General features: G+C 44.5%; 1 protein-coding gene across 1 annotated transcript in view; it reads left to right on the top strand.

Annotated features, from left to right (window-relative positions):
• The first annotated feature begins 12 nt into the window (after nt 1-12).
• Nucleotides 13-14,163, top strand: part of FNDC3B (fibronectin type III domain containing 3B) — a 184,437-nt gene continuing 170,286 nt past the window's right edge. Inside the window, exon 1 of the mRNA XM_039713674.1 lies at nt 13-198. The gene's annotated coding sequence lies outside the window, so the exon portion shown is untranslated. The remainder of the gene's footprint in view (nt 199-14,163) is intronic.

The following is a 14,163-nucleotide window of genomic DNA, read 5'->3' on the forward strand; positions in this document are numbered from 1 at the left end:
CAGCGGGGCTGGCCGGCGTCCCACGCCCGCCTCGGCCGCCTTTTCGGCGGGAGCCGCTACTCCAGAGTGCGCGGTAGCGTGGGCCGGCCGGGGCCCCATGTGGTGCCGACATCACTGACATGGCGGAATCCCCGCCGAGCCCTCCCGGCACTCGCTCCAGCTAACCGGGACTCGCCGCCCCGCACCGCCCTCCCGCAGGTAAGGACGCGGCGGCGCTGCGGGGAAACGGGCGCCGGGCGGGGAGCCCCGCGGCTCCGCCGCGCTCCGGCCGCCGGGCAGCCGCGTCCCCCGCCCCGCGCCGCCTCTCCCGGTCCCGGCTCTTTTGTTCGGCGGCGGGACGGGGCCGCACCCTGCCCGCCCGCTGCGGCTCCCGGAGGAGAAGTGCGGGAGCGGTCGGTGCCGCGGGGCTGTGCGGGGCTGTGCCCGCGGCGGCCCCCGAGCCGCGCCCCGCTCCGCCGCTCGCTGCCCGGCCGGGGCTGCGGGCAGGTGGAGGAACCGGGGGCTCCTCCGCCGCCAGAACCTCGGGATCCAGAGGGCATGTTGGAGAAAAAGCTGGAGAAAGGCGCGACCGTCTTCTCCTGGCCCCGTCCTCCCCGCCGGGCTCCTGGCAGAGGCGGCTTGGGGAAGGAAAGCCCTGGAAACTTTTTATTTTTGCTTGCCAGACACCTTTTTAAAATGGCATGCGACCAGCAGACGGAGTAAAAAAGAACAACCCTTTTTAAAAGCTTAACCTCTCTTAGGTTAAGACCACAGCTGCATCCCCCCCTTGCCGGTTCTCAGAAATGTTCTATTTAAATAAGGTTTTGGCGGAGGTAGTGCGGCTTGGAGTTAAATGTAACGAGCCATTTATCCCATCTATATTTGTAGAATAGAAGGCGCGGGGCAAGCCTGCCTCTCTCCATATTAGTAATTTTGTATTTCATTTGCATTTCTTTGTGTCCTTTGAGTATATAAAAGTACCGGCCTTAAAGGAGTAGTTACCCCATCTCGGGGTGGGGGGGGGATTGAGATACGGAGAGATTGGAGCTCCTTGTTGGCGTTTTTTATTTTGGATTTTTTATTTGCTGTTCGAGCTGTGTGCTGGCTCTGTGAGAACAGGATTCACATATCCCGGTTACCTGTGCCCCAACCACAGCTGCTGTATCCCTTAACCGCTTACCCTGCAGAACACAGTACGTTCCTGAAAGGTGCCAAACCAGTCTAACTCGAGTTTAACAATGTGCTAGGTAATGGCATTTCAAACTTCCACAGATTTTTAAGCGTAGAACACTATTTCTCAACCTTTTTATTTTTTTTTCCCAGCAGCAGAGCTTGCTTAAAAGAGTTTGGGAGTGCCAGGCCTGGCAGTGCCTGTACTGGCCTGGGTCTGCGCTTTGTTCTGATGGGGAGCGGCTGGTCTGGACACGGATGACACAATGTGTGCTTGGCTGGGAATCCAGATAAAGGCATCGCTTCCATGAACCTCAGGAGCGGCCAAGGGCTGCCTCCTGAGTGGAAGCATCTCGCTCCTCTTGCCCTGTCCACCTAGGGCCGTGTGTCTTCCTCAGCAGTCGCAGAATGCGCTGCCGGTGCTACCAGTAAGAAAATGATTCTTGGCCGAATTCCCGGGGTCATTTCGGGTCCCGCACAGAAGCGGTCTGTTAGTGCTTTTCTCTTAGTCTTCAGCACTTCTGTGGTTCCCTCTCGTTAATTTCAAAGCAGTTGTGATTTGTGGTTGTATTGGGACCCTGCTGTGGCAGAAACGTCTGCTGCCCCAGAAGTGTCGTGCATTGTTCTTCCCAGTTCAGTATCTTTTAGCTACTTTATGCTTATAATGTAACTCAGAGATGAGTCTGTGTAGAAGGTGATATATTCGACTTATTTTTTTTCTTTTTTTCTTTTTTTTTTTATTTTGTGCCTTTGGGACTCATCTGCTTTGGGTTTGAGGTCGCTGCTGGGACAGCAGTGAGAGGGTTTTTTCATACTGTAAGCCTATAGTGGGCCAAAGGATAAGAAATGAAGGTAGCTAGCAGCCAAAATAAGCTGATATTCTGCTATAGCCAAGAAGCTCACAGCTGTAACTCCATACTGCAAGTATTTTATCTTTAGTCTCAGAAAAGTTTGTAACTTCCAATCTGAAATGTGTTTATCCTGGTGCTTTTTTTCCTACGTATAGTATTTAGGGAACTAAAAGAAGTTTTTGCCATCATACCTCTTTTTTAGCAGAGAATTGGGTGTTTTTTTCTCATCACTTTATAGTTTTCTTTATGTTCTCTGAGAAGGAGAAGCAGTTAGGGGCAGTCAAACTTCTGCAGTTCATAAATCTGTGCAAGAAAATATATACAGGCCACGCAGCAAACTTCTGCATGTGTGTGGTTGTATTCATGAACTTTCTAATAAGTATAATTGACTTTTTCCCTCAAAAATGTAAGTTGTCAGAACCAACATTTATAGTATGAATAAATGTTTGTAGCGTGAGGATAAATGCCTGCTAAGTACAGGTAATTAAATACGAGGGCCAGGAGACACCTGAATCAAACAAATTACTCTCCACAGTGCTTTTTTCTGCACTGTAGTCTTCCCTCCAAAGAGAAGACATGGGGGAAGATGGAGTGACCTTTTTTGGAGCACTTGGAATGGCAGTTTGGGACACACTGGGAGAGCATCCTGTCACTCCACTGAGGATGTGGCTGTTGGGTTTAAAGTCTGGAAATAGTGTCACTGGAATTGTTTTGAGCAACATGCCACAAGTTATCGAAATTCCATTTGTTTGCAGTAGCCTTTGGTGTACAGCAAATAAAATAAATAGCAGAAGAAGCCAGCAGAGCCCTGTGTAAATCTCAGCTGTGCAAAATGCAGGCGAGGCAAAGTTTCTCAAGCGTTGCCCCGAGGATTTGTGCCTCAGTGATTGTCTCTGCGCTGCTGAGTGGTGGAGGATCCTTTGGAAACAGCAGTATCAAAACCCGTGTTGTTTACGGCCAAGGTTTAGTGTCCCTGTGTGATCTGTCCCTGGAGATGGAAGGTATGTGGGAAGAGGGAAGTTCTTCAAACAAGGCAGTGGAAATAGGAGCCGCTGGATACACAGCGGTGAAAAGCCATCTACAGGCAGGAATGCTGGTGTGTCAGCGGGCAGATAACTCCAGACAGCTTCCAGTGGGGACGTGGTGGTTGGCGTTTTTATCAGTTTATTCTAAGCACCTCTTTGCAAAATTCAAGTTGGAAGCCTGCTCGCTGTTGGATTCCAGACAGCCAGGAAAAAAAAAAAAAAAGAAAAAAGCACAAACTAATTAAATGTGATTTATTGTGGAATTTGCAACAGTGTTGGAGAGATGAGTTGCCTTTCAGAAATGCTGCTGTGGATGTTAAATCTGTGCTTTGCTCTGGATGAAAAATGACGGTGCTGTTGAGCAAGTACACAAGAAAAACATCGTCAGTGTTAAAGTCTGTTCTTGAGCAGGAGTATTCCCTGGAGGTCCCAGGTAGTGCAGCTTGGAGCAAATCTTTGTGGTGCTTTTAATTGGGAAAAGGATGGGTTTCCTTGAGCTTAGAGGTTAAAATGTAGGGCTTCTCCAGTGACATGCTTTCTGCGTTTCATCTGAGGAATCCTTTGTTTACAAGTAAATTGTGGTGTTTGTTAGCAGATAACAGACAAAAAGCCAACAGCATAAGAAACCTTCTCTATTTGTTTTTCTAATGGTGACAGTTTATAATGGTAATATACTGAAAATTGCCATGTGGGTACTCTGTTTAGTAAATTGCAGCTATGTATAGTGTTAGTTTTGTAATATGAAGCAATAAACAATTCCTAAGTAATGAAATACATATTTTATAGTTTCTTTTTTTGCGAGGATGAAACTACAGCTAATACTGATATGTGGCATTTGCTTGTTCTGGCATCTGCTCCTCATTCTGTAAGATACTCAGTGCAATGACAAGATGGATTCAGGAGAGGAGTTTCTGCTGTTGTGTTTTTGTTTATGTTTTTATTTTTTAGATTTAGAATAACTGAGAGCCAACACTTGAATTCTCTGGAGATGAAGGAGATAAGCCTGATTTTTCTGTGTTGAGTTAGTGTATTGCAATTATTTGGCAGCAATGCAAATACCTTAAAACATGCTTTACATCCTGGTCTCTTATCATTGCCTTGTAAATAATTATGGACTTCTCTATTATTAGGTCCTTGCAAAGGACTCTAATAATAGAATCTGTGTATACATGTATTTAAACATCTCCTTCATGCTTCCAGGAATGCTTCATATGGAATGCTTTGGAAAGAGAGAAAGAAATTCCTTTCAAGACGTTAATAAAAGCTTCAATAAACTACAATTTTAGATGACCCTTGCCACCCTCAGAGATGCTTGGGATGTTGTGGACAGATTTCCTCATGCTTTTAATCTGAACTAGGAAAACCAATCTGCTCTTAGCTTGTAGGTTCTCTGGGCCTTTGTGCAGCTGTGTCAGTTTTACATGGTTGCTCCCTGTTTTCCACTCGCCCACTAGTAAAATGCCAATGTTTATAACCTATATCTCAGTGTTATCTTTTGCCCCAAATATTTCTTCACAATCCTTTAGTCAAACTCAGAACTGTAGTGAAGTAAGATGGAGTGATTGTTTGGACCTTGTTGGGAGAAACAGCGTGGGAGTAGAGAGTTGTCCTGATTTGTTTCAGGATGACCTTACCATTTTCCTTTAGTGTGTGGTTAGTTAGCTGAAAGAACTCATTCCACTTTATAACTTGCCTTTGTTGTAGAAGTATGTCCCTCTTCAATGACAATTCAGGTAACATAAGTGACCTTATGCTTGCAGACTTGAGCTGATCTGGGTATGTTGCTCAGTGCTACGTATTGCTCTGCTTCTCATTTATTTATTGATGTGGAATAATGCAGCAGAGAAAAAAGGATGAAAGCATTTGTGGATAATGAGAGCACTGGGTAGGTTTCCTTCTGGTCAGCCTGTATTTTTTGTGGGCTCATGTGATGTCAACTCACAGAAGGGAAAAAAATTGCCTTCAGTGTCTTGTTACTAGCAAATATGTGGCAACCAGAAGCATCACTTCATTGGAATGAATTAACAGAGCAGAAGAGACCCAGTAAGAACTGCAGAGCTTGTGGAATATTTTGGGGTCTACAATGCCTGAATTGTGTGTGTTGATTTTGGGTTTTTTTTTTTTCCTTTGTCGAAGTACTGATAGAAATGGTGAATTTGAAAAGCAAAGACACAGCTTTGGCTTGACTGACTCCATGAAGGGTGTTGCTTTACTGGGAGACTCATTATTTTGTGTTTCATATGATGTTAAAGTATCAGGAATAATGGCTATATTGAAGTGGAAAGACAAATCAAATTGGAACATACCATGTACCTGATTCTTCTAGGTATATTTGAACTGGATGCAAGTTTGGGGTGTGCATACGTGCTTGTGTGTTTTTCTGTTCTTGTAGCAGATGGTAACTAGTGTTTGACTTTGAGGGTTGTGTTTGGCTTGAAGAGTTACAATGTTGGTCTTGTTTTCACCAGTTCTTACTTCACTTTGCTTAGAACACACCAATGTCCTGTTCTTTTGTAATACTCTAAAGCTCTGAGGAAATTATTTTGTAGTCTTGTTGTGAGATATATTTTTATTCACTGTATTAAAAATTGAAAAAAGAGGTTGAAAATAAGCTGTAGATTTTCCCCAAGATGTGTTAGTTATCCTCTATTACACAGTCCTGTGTTGAACTGTGGCTACCTTGGAAGGCACGACTTTTAAGGTGAAGAATTTGTTCCTATTTGGTTGCATTGTCTGAAGGATGGCAACACATTTCTTGAGGGCTGATTTCCACTGAGTCATCCCCTGAGCAGGGCAGAGGGATGTTCAGCTGCTATCACATCTTCTGCTTTGGCAGGTTAACTAGGAAATTTGTTTTCAAAGCCTGCCTTGGGGAGAAGAGAGCAACAAGTCTTTATTTTCGAATGCTGGAAAGTGTTAGAAGCTGTGGCAGCTCACAGAAAAGCAAATGAAAGAAAACAACTGTTTCTTACTCTGGATTTTTATGGAATTGGCGTCTGCTTTAGTGAGGTATTTTTTTCTTTTTTTTTTTCTTTATTCAGAGGTCTGCTTTCTCAGTGTCCCACTTGCCCATCCCTTCTTAGCACACTTATTCATTAGACACCTGTGATTCCTGATACTAGAGTAGGGTTTTCCTTCTAATTATCTCTCAGTATGATTTATGTTCTCTTGGTTGCAAAGCTGTTAAAGGTGATCTTAGCCATGCAGTGAGGTTCCTTCTGTTTTGTGCTCCAGGCTGGAGGCTTGGGGAGCAGCATTCGCTCACAGGAGCAGTGTTCCTCCTGAGCAACCCATCTGACAATCCCTGTGTCTGGGGAGATGGGCAGCTAGAGACACAATGCTTAATTTGGCACAGTGCTTGCTCTTAGCTGGCTTTTCTTGAGTGCTTCAGGTGTGGGTGAGGGAGGGGCAGCAGATCTGTGTTTGTGGAACGCTGCATTCCCTTCTGTCTTCTTCCCTGTGGCTCCATGCACTGGCTGTGACGTGTGGCCTTTGCATGACTGAAAGTGCAGGCGTGTGGACAGGAGGGATGTGTCCATCCACTGCAGCACAGGTGGCTGTGTCTTGTCCCCAAGGTGGGTACACACGACCCAGAAAGGCGGTGGTGTGTGGTCCTGTGCGCTTCAGAGAGTTGGATCACAGCTTGAGGCATTGTTGATGGTATGGGTCCCAGCCAGCCATACAAGGAGGGAAAATCCATCTTCAAAAGCTGGTTCTGAGGAATGGGTCAGAAGTTTCCTGGCTTGCTTGGCAAGGCTGTTATTATAAGGAAGGAAATGAGAGTTTGGTGTACTGAAGTGGCCTTGTGTTTTGGCTGTCATGTGTAAGAGGTGGAAGTGGTGGAAGGAGTTAAACTGCACATGGTCTGTGGAGAACTTGGGCTTGGAGAGTAACCCAGAAGCAGGATGACCTGCAGAAAGTTGGTGGTGTCATGGAAAAGAGAAAGGGATGGTGAAAAAAAAACTGAAATTCAGTATAAATCATAGTTAAGTGGTGCTTCACTATGTCTGTTTTGATGTCTGAACAAGTCCATATGTTGTATCCTCTTAAAAGAAAAATTGAAATTCAGTATAAATCATAGTTAAGTGGTGCTTCACTATGTCTGAACAAGTACATATGTTGTATCCTCTTAAAAGGGTGACCTTACGTGGCTTGGAGGAGCAGATCAAATGCCACAGTGTCACAAATAATCCCCTGTAGAAATTGTGGAGTGAAATAACACTGAAGATTCTGGATCAGCTGAAAATGACTTGGTAGCCAAAAGACTGACCCCTGCTCTGTGTGCACTGTGACCCTGCAGGCTGACAGCTCTGCTCTGGAGAGTTCAACCTCCTTTTGAACTTGTAGGAAATGTGTGTTGGATGTTCTGAGGATAAAGGGTTAATTTTATGGCATTTCAGGGTATAGGTTCATGTGTTCATAAGTCAATTTGTTTGACAGTCAGTTTCTCACTGTTCTCTAATCATAAGTTTGTTATTTAGGCTGCTGTACATACTTTCTTGGTCTCTGATAAAACACCCAGAATAAGCAGAAGTGAAGCCTGGTTCTCTGATACTTCTGTATTTTGCTTGCACTTAAGCAGGTAGGTGGTTCATTCCCACGGTGTCTCCTTGTGTAACTTCCTATTCGTATGTCGTCCTTTTGGTTTATTTGTTGTAAAACTAAATTACGTTTGAGTTCGGCACAACCTCAAAACAACAGAAGTCAACAAACAGAAACCTTAAAGGACCAAACCAAGATGACTTTGTATTTCCCATTGTGGTTAACTTAGATGTTGGTGAGGTAATAATGTCATGTTCAGGAGTAAGAAATATCCTATGGATTTCACCAGAGACCCAGATAATGTCTGGTTGGGTGACTGTTGTGGAGTACTGGGCAGCACTCAGCTGTTGCCGCCGTGCCAGGAAGTTAATTAAATAAGGTTAATTGAGAATTTTAGTACTAGATCATAGGTACCAGTTTTGCTTCAAGAAGGTCTAGGGTCACACTCTTACCTGGCATTGAACATGCAGGTTACGTTATTCTTAGCTGACCATAACCAATGCACAAGAAATCTTACGACTAAAGAGGGATTCTGAGATTTTTCCACAAAGCAAGAGTTCTACAGAGTTTGGCATAAAAGCGGAGAAAAGTCACTGAAAGGATAGATTTAGCTTGGAAGTTAGGAAGAAATTTTTTACTATGAGGGTGGTGAGACTGGCACAGGTTGTCCAGAGGAGCTGTGGCTGCCCCATCCCTGGAAGTGTCCAAGCCCAGGCTGGACAGGGCTTGGAGCACCCTGGGATGGTGGAAGGTGTCCCTGCCTGTGGCAGGAGGTTGAAGCTACATGGTCTTTATGGTGCCTTTCAACCCAAACCATTTCACGAGTCTGTGATCTGAGCCTTAATCCTTGTTTCTTGTGTGTCAGCTGGTGGTGAAATTAACTTGTTTCATTCTGCTCCACACATGTTTATTTTTGCAACTCCATATGCTGCTCTAACAGATCTTTATTATTGCTTGTTAAGTTCAGCGGTGCTTTTAGTGACTGCACAAAACATAAACATCCTCTGTGACTTCGTTAGACATACAGTGCAAACTTTTTGTTGACTTGAGGGCTGTTCCTCGGGTCAATGAGCGCTGTGAGCAGCAGTCAGGGCACTGCACGCCCACGACCGCGAGGAAATGAGGAACAGAAAGGAATTGTCTTGTTACCTAATTTAAGTGTCTTCTCTCTGCAAGCTCTCGTGTGTGTGGTGTTTTATCTTCACCCTTTCCCCTCTCTGTTAACAGGGCTGGACGTGCTTGTCCAGCTGTTCCAGCTGCCTTGTTCAGTGGGCAGGAAATGGTGATGTGGTGGAAATTGGGCAATTCTGCCGAGTGCAACCAAAAGGATCTAAAGGATCTCTGATTTCTTCCACAGCAGCCGCTTCTGGATAAAACGAAAGAGTCAGATCATTCAGATACTTCTGTAACCACAATCTGTGTAAGGAACGAGGTGGCTACACTTGAATTTTTATGTGCATCTGAATAGGTTGCTTCAGTGGATGTGTGAGAGCTGCTATGTTACTGTAAAGGCAATATTTGTGGATCTAAAACTCTGAAGTTAGACATCAACGGTTTCACTTCCTTTTGGCATTTTGTGATCATGCAGTCAAACAGGATGATATTATGCTCTCAAATGTTGCTGTGAAAAGTTTTTTCAGTTTCTCAGAGCTTCTAGACTATTCCAGTCTTGCCCTTGCTAGCACATCTGAATCCTTTCTGGTCTGTCTTACTAAATCCTTATTTCTCTATTCCCTTTTCCTTTGTTAGATTTTTCTGGACTACAGTGTATTGATTTTTTTGATTGTATTGTATGGGTTAGTGTGAGGGGAGGAAGGCGAGTGAAATGTGAGAGTTGTGATGGAGAAAATACGGGTATATGAAGACATGGAAAATAGTATTGACTGGATCAGTTTGCAAGTAAGACCGAGTGCATTATTATTATTATTGGCCCTGCTATAATTTAAGGTTCCGTGACGTTCTCTCACAACGAAGCACCAGCAAATACAATGACACACTCTTAGGGGATTGAGTTCACCTGGACAGTGATAACAGCACCTCTGAGCAGATCTGGTCCAGCCTGGTTAGCAGCAGAGCCGTGGTGCTGCTGCAGAGCTGGGATGAGGTGCTGCTCCCTGGCTCTGCTGAGCCACGTGGCAGCGGAGATCTGTCCTTGCGCTTCGGGAGGGAAAGCAAAGCCCTGGCCTGCTGCCTGGACTAACCTCACATGGCAAGCAGAGGATTTGTGTTCCAGTTACAAAGTGTATGGGGATGGCAGATTGGAGCTGTCAGCTTCCCTCCTCTTCTGTCCTTGGAAGGGTTATTTTCCATTAATTATGGATACATAGATTTTTTTTTTTCTTTTCCTTTTTGAAGTATCCTGGCTCTGTGGAGCAAGTGAGATGTAGCTGTGGTCTGCTGGTTCCCTGAAGGGTTCCCCCAGGATGGCTGGGCAGGTTTCTCTCTGCTGGGGCAGGGGTGCAGTGAGGTCCTGCCTGTGCTCCCTGGACTGTTCCTCTTATTGCCTGGCAAGTGCAAGGCAATTTGAAGGAGCTCTATGCAAAGTGTAGGTGATTGAGATGAAGAAAACTTTTCCTTAAAATTTTTGAAGATGATTTGGCTGGTTCTTCAGTGAGTATTTTGTGTTGGCTGCATAGTGTATAAAGTATCACTGATTTAGTATTTTCTGCATATCCCTATTTTTCTCAGAAAATGTTTTGCAATATTCGACTTGTGCATTTATGAAAGGATTTGGCAGATGGGAAGGGGTAGCAACAACTCTTCTCTCATCATACACAGAATACACAGTTGGAAAGAAGAAACAGATAAATACCTTTTTTATCTATTCTAGTATGTTAGACAAAGGTTTTCTTTGTTTTTCTGCCAACAGCAGCTCTTCCTGACCTTTGTGATCAATATTAGCAATGAAGTTTCTTTGAGCAGATGTGGAGACTTTGTTGTGCAACTGCTCAACCAGAGTGTGAATGTGGTCTGATAGTGGATATACAGCCATGGAGAAAGGTACCCACCCAAGGGGGGAATCTTATTTTGCTTCTAATAGAGATGGGAAGGGAGATTAACGCTATTTTGCAAATCCTTCTGGGATTTGTTTTGGAAAGCGTATGGTTTCTGATCACCTATGTTGGTGAAAGATGGGTAAATTTGGAGTGGTAGGGTTACAAGCATGACTGGAAGTGTGGAAAGCCTTTCTCGTAAGATGAGATGGAGAAATATTTAACAGGAAAGAAGTTCCAATGAACTTTACTATCTCTAAATCCATCAGAGAGGTAAACATTGAATGCATACAGGACTGTTTAAGCCAAAAGCCAGTGCTGGCAGATGAACGTGTGGACGCAAGATGTCAATAAATAAAAACTTCTTTAGAATTTGATCGGGCAGCTTAGTCCAAACCCAGCCCAGCTATCTAAACAGGAGCCAACTTAGGGCATGCAGAAAGACCTGAGTACTTTTAATGTACAGGGTTTAATGCAAGGCTGTTAAAGAATATGTGACTGTGACATTCCCATATATGAATAAGGAGTGTACAAGTGGCAGATGGATTTCAAGGAAGTGGGAGAACAGAGAACCTGGAATATAGTTTGATGAAAGTCCTGTGGGTATTCATTGCAGCTGCAAAATTTATGAATCTAATCCTTACTTTTTAATGAACTGGCATTCAGCTTCAACTGGCAACTTCTTTTCAGGCCTGCTTGCACCTGAAGTTGTGCCTGTGCAGAGCTGTACAGTACTGGTGGTGCAGCTTCAGTATGGCTGCAATCCTGGTGGAATTTCACTTTCATGTCCTGCTGCTTTTATTGGTAGAAGGCCCTGATGTAACATAGTTCCAGGAAAGGAGATGGGCGGCTTTCAAAGAGCTTTGAACATCAGGTCAAGCAACAAAGGTGCTTTCCAAAAGTGGTGGATCACTTATCAAAGTGGAGAGGTTTGTATCCAAAACTTTACCAAGGATAATCTCTAGGAAAGAGTATGTTAATTCTTCAGATAATCACAGGCTTCAAAGCAAAATCAGAATGTAAGATAAACTTTTGTTTACACTTTGTCCTAGGGGGGAAATAAAAGTAACAAGGTCAGGCTTATACAAATGTGAATTTAAATATTTAAAAATGCCTGAATATGTTTGCTGGTAGAAGATGGCAGCTGTACTGAAATAGAAGGTAAAAGTTTTTTTTAAAAAGTGAAATCAGTGAACAAATGTGCACTGCCAAAGTAGAAATACTTCCAGTGATAAGAGAGGAAAATTTAAATTTTCAGAACATTCAGAAGTGGCTGTAAAACCAGCAAATTGCTAGGTCTGCTTGCACCAGAACCCTGAAAAAGAAAAAAGTCAGCATGTAGAGAAGGTATTATCCAGCTAATTGCTTGGTAGCTACACTGAAATTTCTTCAGTACTGACCTATGGTGTTCCCCTTTTCCAGCAGAAATGCTTTTGTTTCAGACAGACGTTAATGTTTCTTTGGAGAGAGAAGGATGCACTGAGTTCTGCAGACTTTCATCTGAGCTTTTTCCTCTGCAGGAGTCACAGGAACTTGTTGACAAAGGTGTCTTCTGTAATACAACTGAGATTTTCCTTTGGGATGGATTTTTTTTTGTGTGTTTTAAAGTCAGGTTTTACTTAAATATATTATCAACACCCATTTAAGCTGGTGATGTGCTTTTTCCTGAGCTGCTTGGGGGGTAAAAGTTCTTTTAATTGTCTTTATGCTAATTCAGAGGAACTGGGAGCTTGTTTCCATCCATCAGCTCTGGAAAGTGAAACAAAAGCCAAGCCAACTTGCAGATGGTCGCAGGTCCTGGATCCCAGCCACTGCCCAGTGCCTCTGTGTCATTTGCTGCTTACAAAACGCTGTGCTGGGCTGTGAGCTGGGCTCTGCCTTTGTCAGCAGCAGGAGGAGGAAGGTGAAGCCCTGAGCGTTCCCCGTGGGGTCCCCAGCCTTTGGCCAGGGCTCCCTGCCAGCCACGTAAGGGTTGGCTTGGGACTTCTCCAGGCTTATAAAACACCCAGCTGTTGAACTTTAAAAAAGTTGTGTGACTGGGCAGCTGGGAACTCGGGTGGGCTGGAGGATGAGCTGTGTTTGACGGAGGAACAATGGTTTCACAAGCGCGCACACGTACTCCCCTCACCCCCTTCGGGGGCCATGGGTGTGCACTATCTGAAGTCCTGGTGCTAATTAAAAATCACAATGAGCCAGTGCACTTAAAAGTGGCTTTTGTTGGTTTGGTTTGGTGTTTTTTTAAATTCAAAACTGCTCTGACTGGGGAGTTAATGAAACAGCTGGGAACAGCATCTCGCATCGTGGCCACTTGCTCAGTCGTGGCTGAGTTGGTGCAAAGTATGTTGGAGTTGATTTTTATTGTTCTTCTGGGACTTCAGCCTACTGTGGCAAGGGAAAAGTTAACATGGGCCACAAGAACTAACTGAGCTTCCAGGGGTGGAAGTGCTGGTGGGAGGCCAGGAGCTGACTGGAAGAGCCTGGCTGGGAATGGGGCGGAGGGAGCATCCCTGAGCAGGCTGGCAGGGCCAGCAGCACAGCAGAAGGGATCAGTGGGGCTTTATTTAATGCTGGCTGGGTAGTATGGTTTAGTTTCAGTCTCACCCACAAACTGCTAAGCATTTCCTTATTTAGGAACATCAATATGAAAAAACTTGCAGTGTAAAGCTGTAGTTTTTTATGTGGACAGTCAAACAGATCCCATGAAGTGATAATTAGTGTTACTGGCCAGGGCAGGCTGTCAATTTTAGTAGGAAATCATTAAATAAACACTGGTGAATAACCAGTATGCTGGCTCTTCTTCCCTTGAAAGAGACCAGGGCACCAACAGAGGTGATGTGTTTCATTATCCCCATTCTGCAGCTGAGAAAACAAGACACAGAGGTGAAAATACTGGAGATACTTTGTTTGGGGCTTGTTTCAGTTGAGGCTGGGCTAGAAATCCTATTAATGGTCTGCACATGTGTGGGGGTTTCCCTCCCCAAGGCAGCTCTTGACAAGTGCCTGTGTGCAGTTCCTACCTCTAAAGCCTCTCCCAGAGGAGGTTTCCTTGGCAAGAGGGCAATAACTACTTGCCTTCTGCTCAGCATATTATATTGTATCTGTAGGAAGCCTTTGTACGAGGCTGGCTTGCTGTGGGTAGGGAGGCAAGGACAGTTCCCTTACAAATGCCAGCTAGGTCTTTGCAAAATGAATACAATTGTCAGTAGGCAGTACAGCATACACCTGATTTAGTAAGGTTATAATTCCTTAGAAAGGGTAAAGTTATCTTGGCTGACTTGTAATTTGTATTTCTGGTGGGTGCATGAGGTCATATCTTCATAAGAGGAGGAAATACTGCTCACTTCCCCTGGCTGATTCCATCTACTTCAGTAGCTTATCTTTGGATTTTCATTTCTAATGGTGTGCCCAATTCTGATTTACCTGGCTCCTGCTTCTGCTCCTGTTCTTTAATGTCCAGTCCTTGTTGGCCTGGGACCACACAAAAATGGCCCTTTGAGAGGAGAGCTGCTGTGCCGTGTGTTGGGCAGTGGGGCACACGGTGTTATCAGCTCAGATTAATCTGGGGTCACTTGGCTGGCCAGCTCTTCATACACTGGAGATATT

Source organism: Passer montanus, unplaced genomic scaffold (assembly GCF_014805655.1).
Source record: "Passer montanus isolate IOZ18808 unplaced genomic scaffold, ASM1480565v1 scaffold29, whole genome shotgun sequence".
Taxonomy (NCBI): domain Eukaryota; kingdom Metazoa; phylum Chordata; class Aves; order Passeriformes; family Passeridae; genus Passer; species Passer montanus.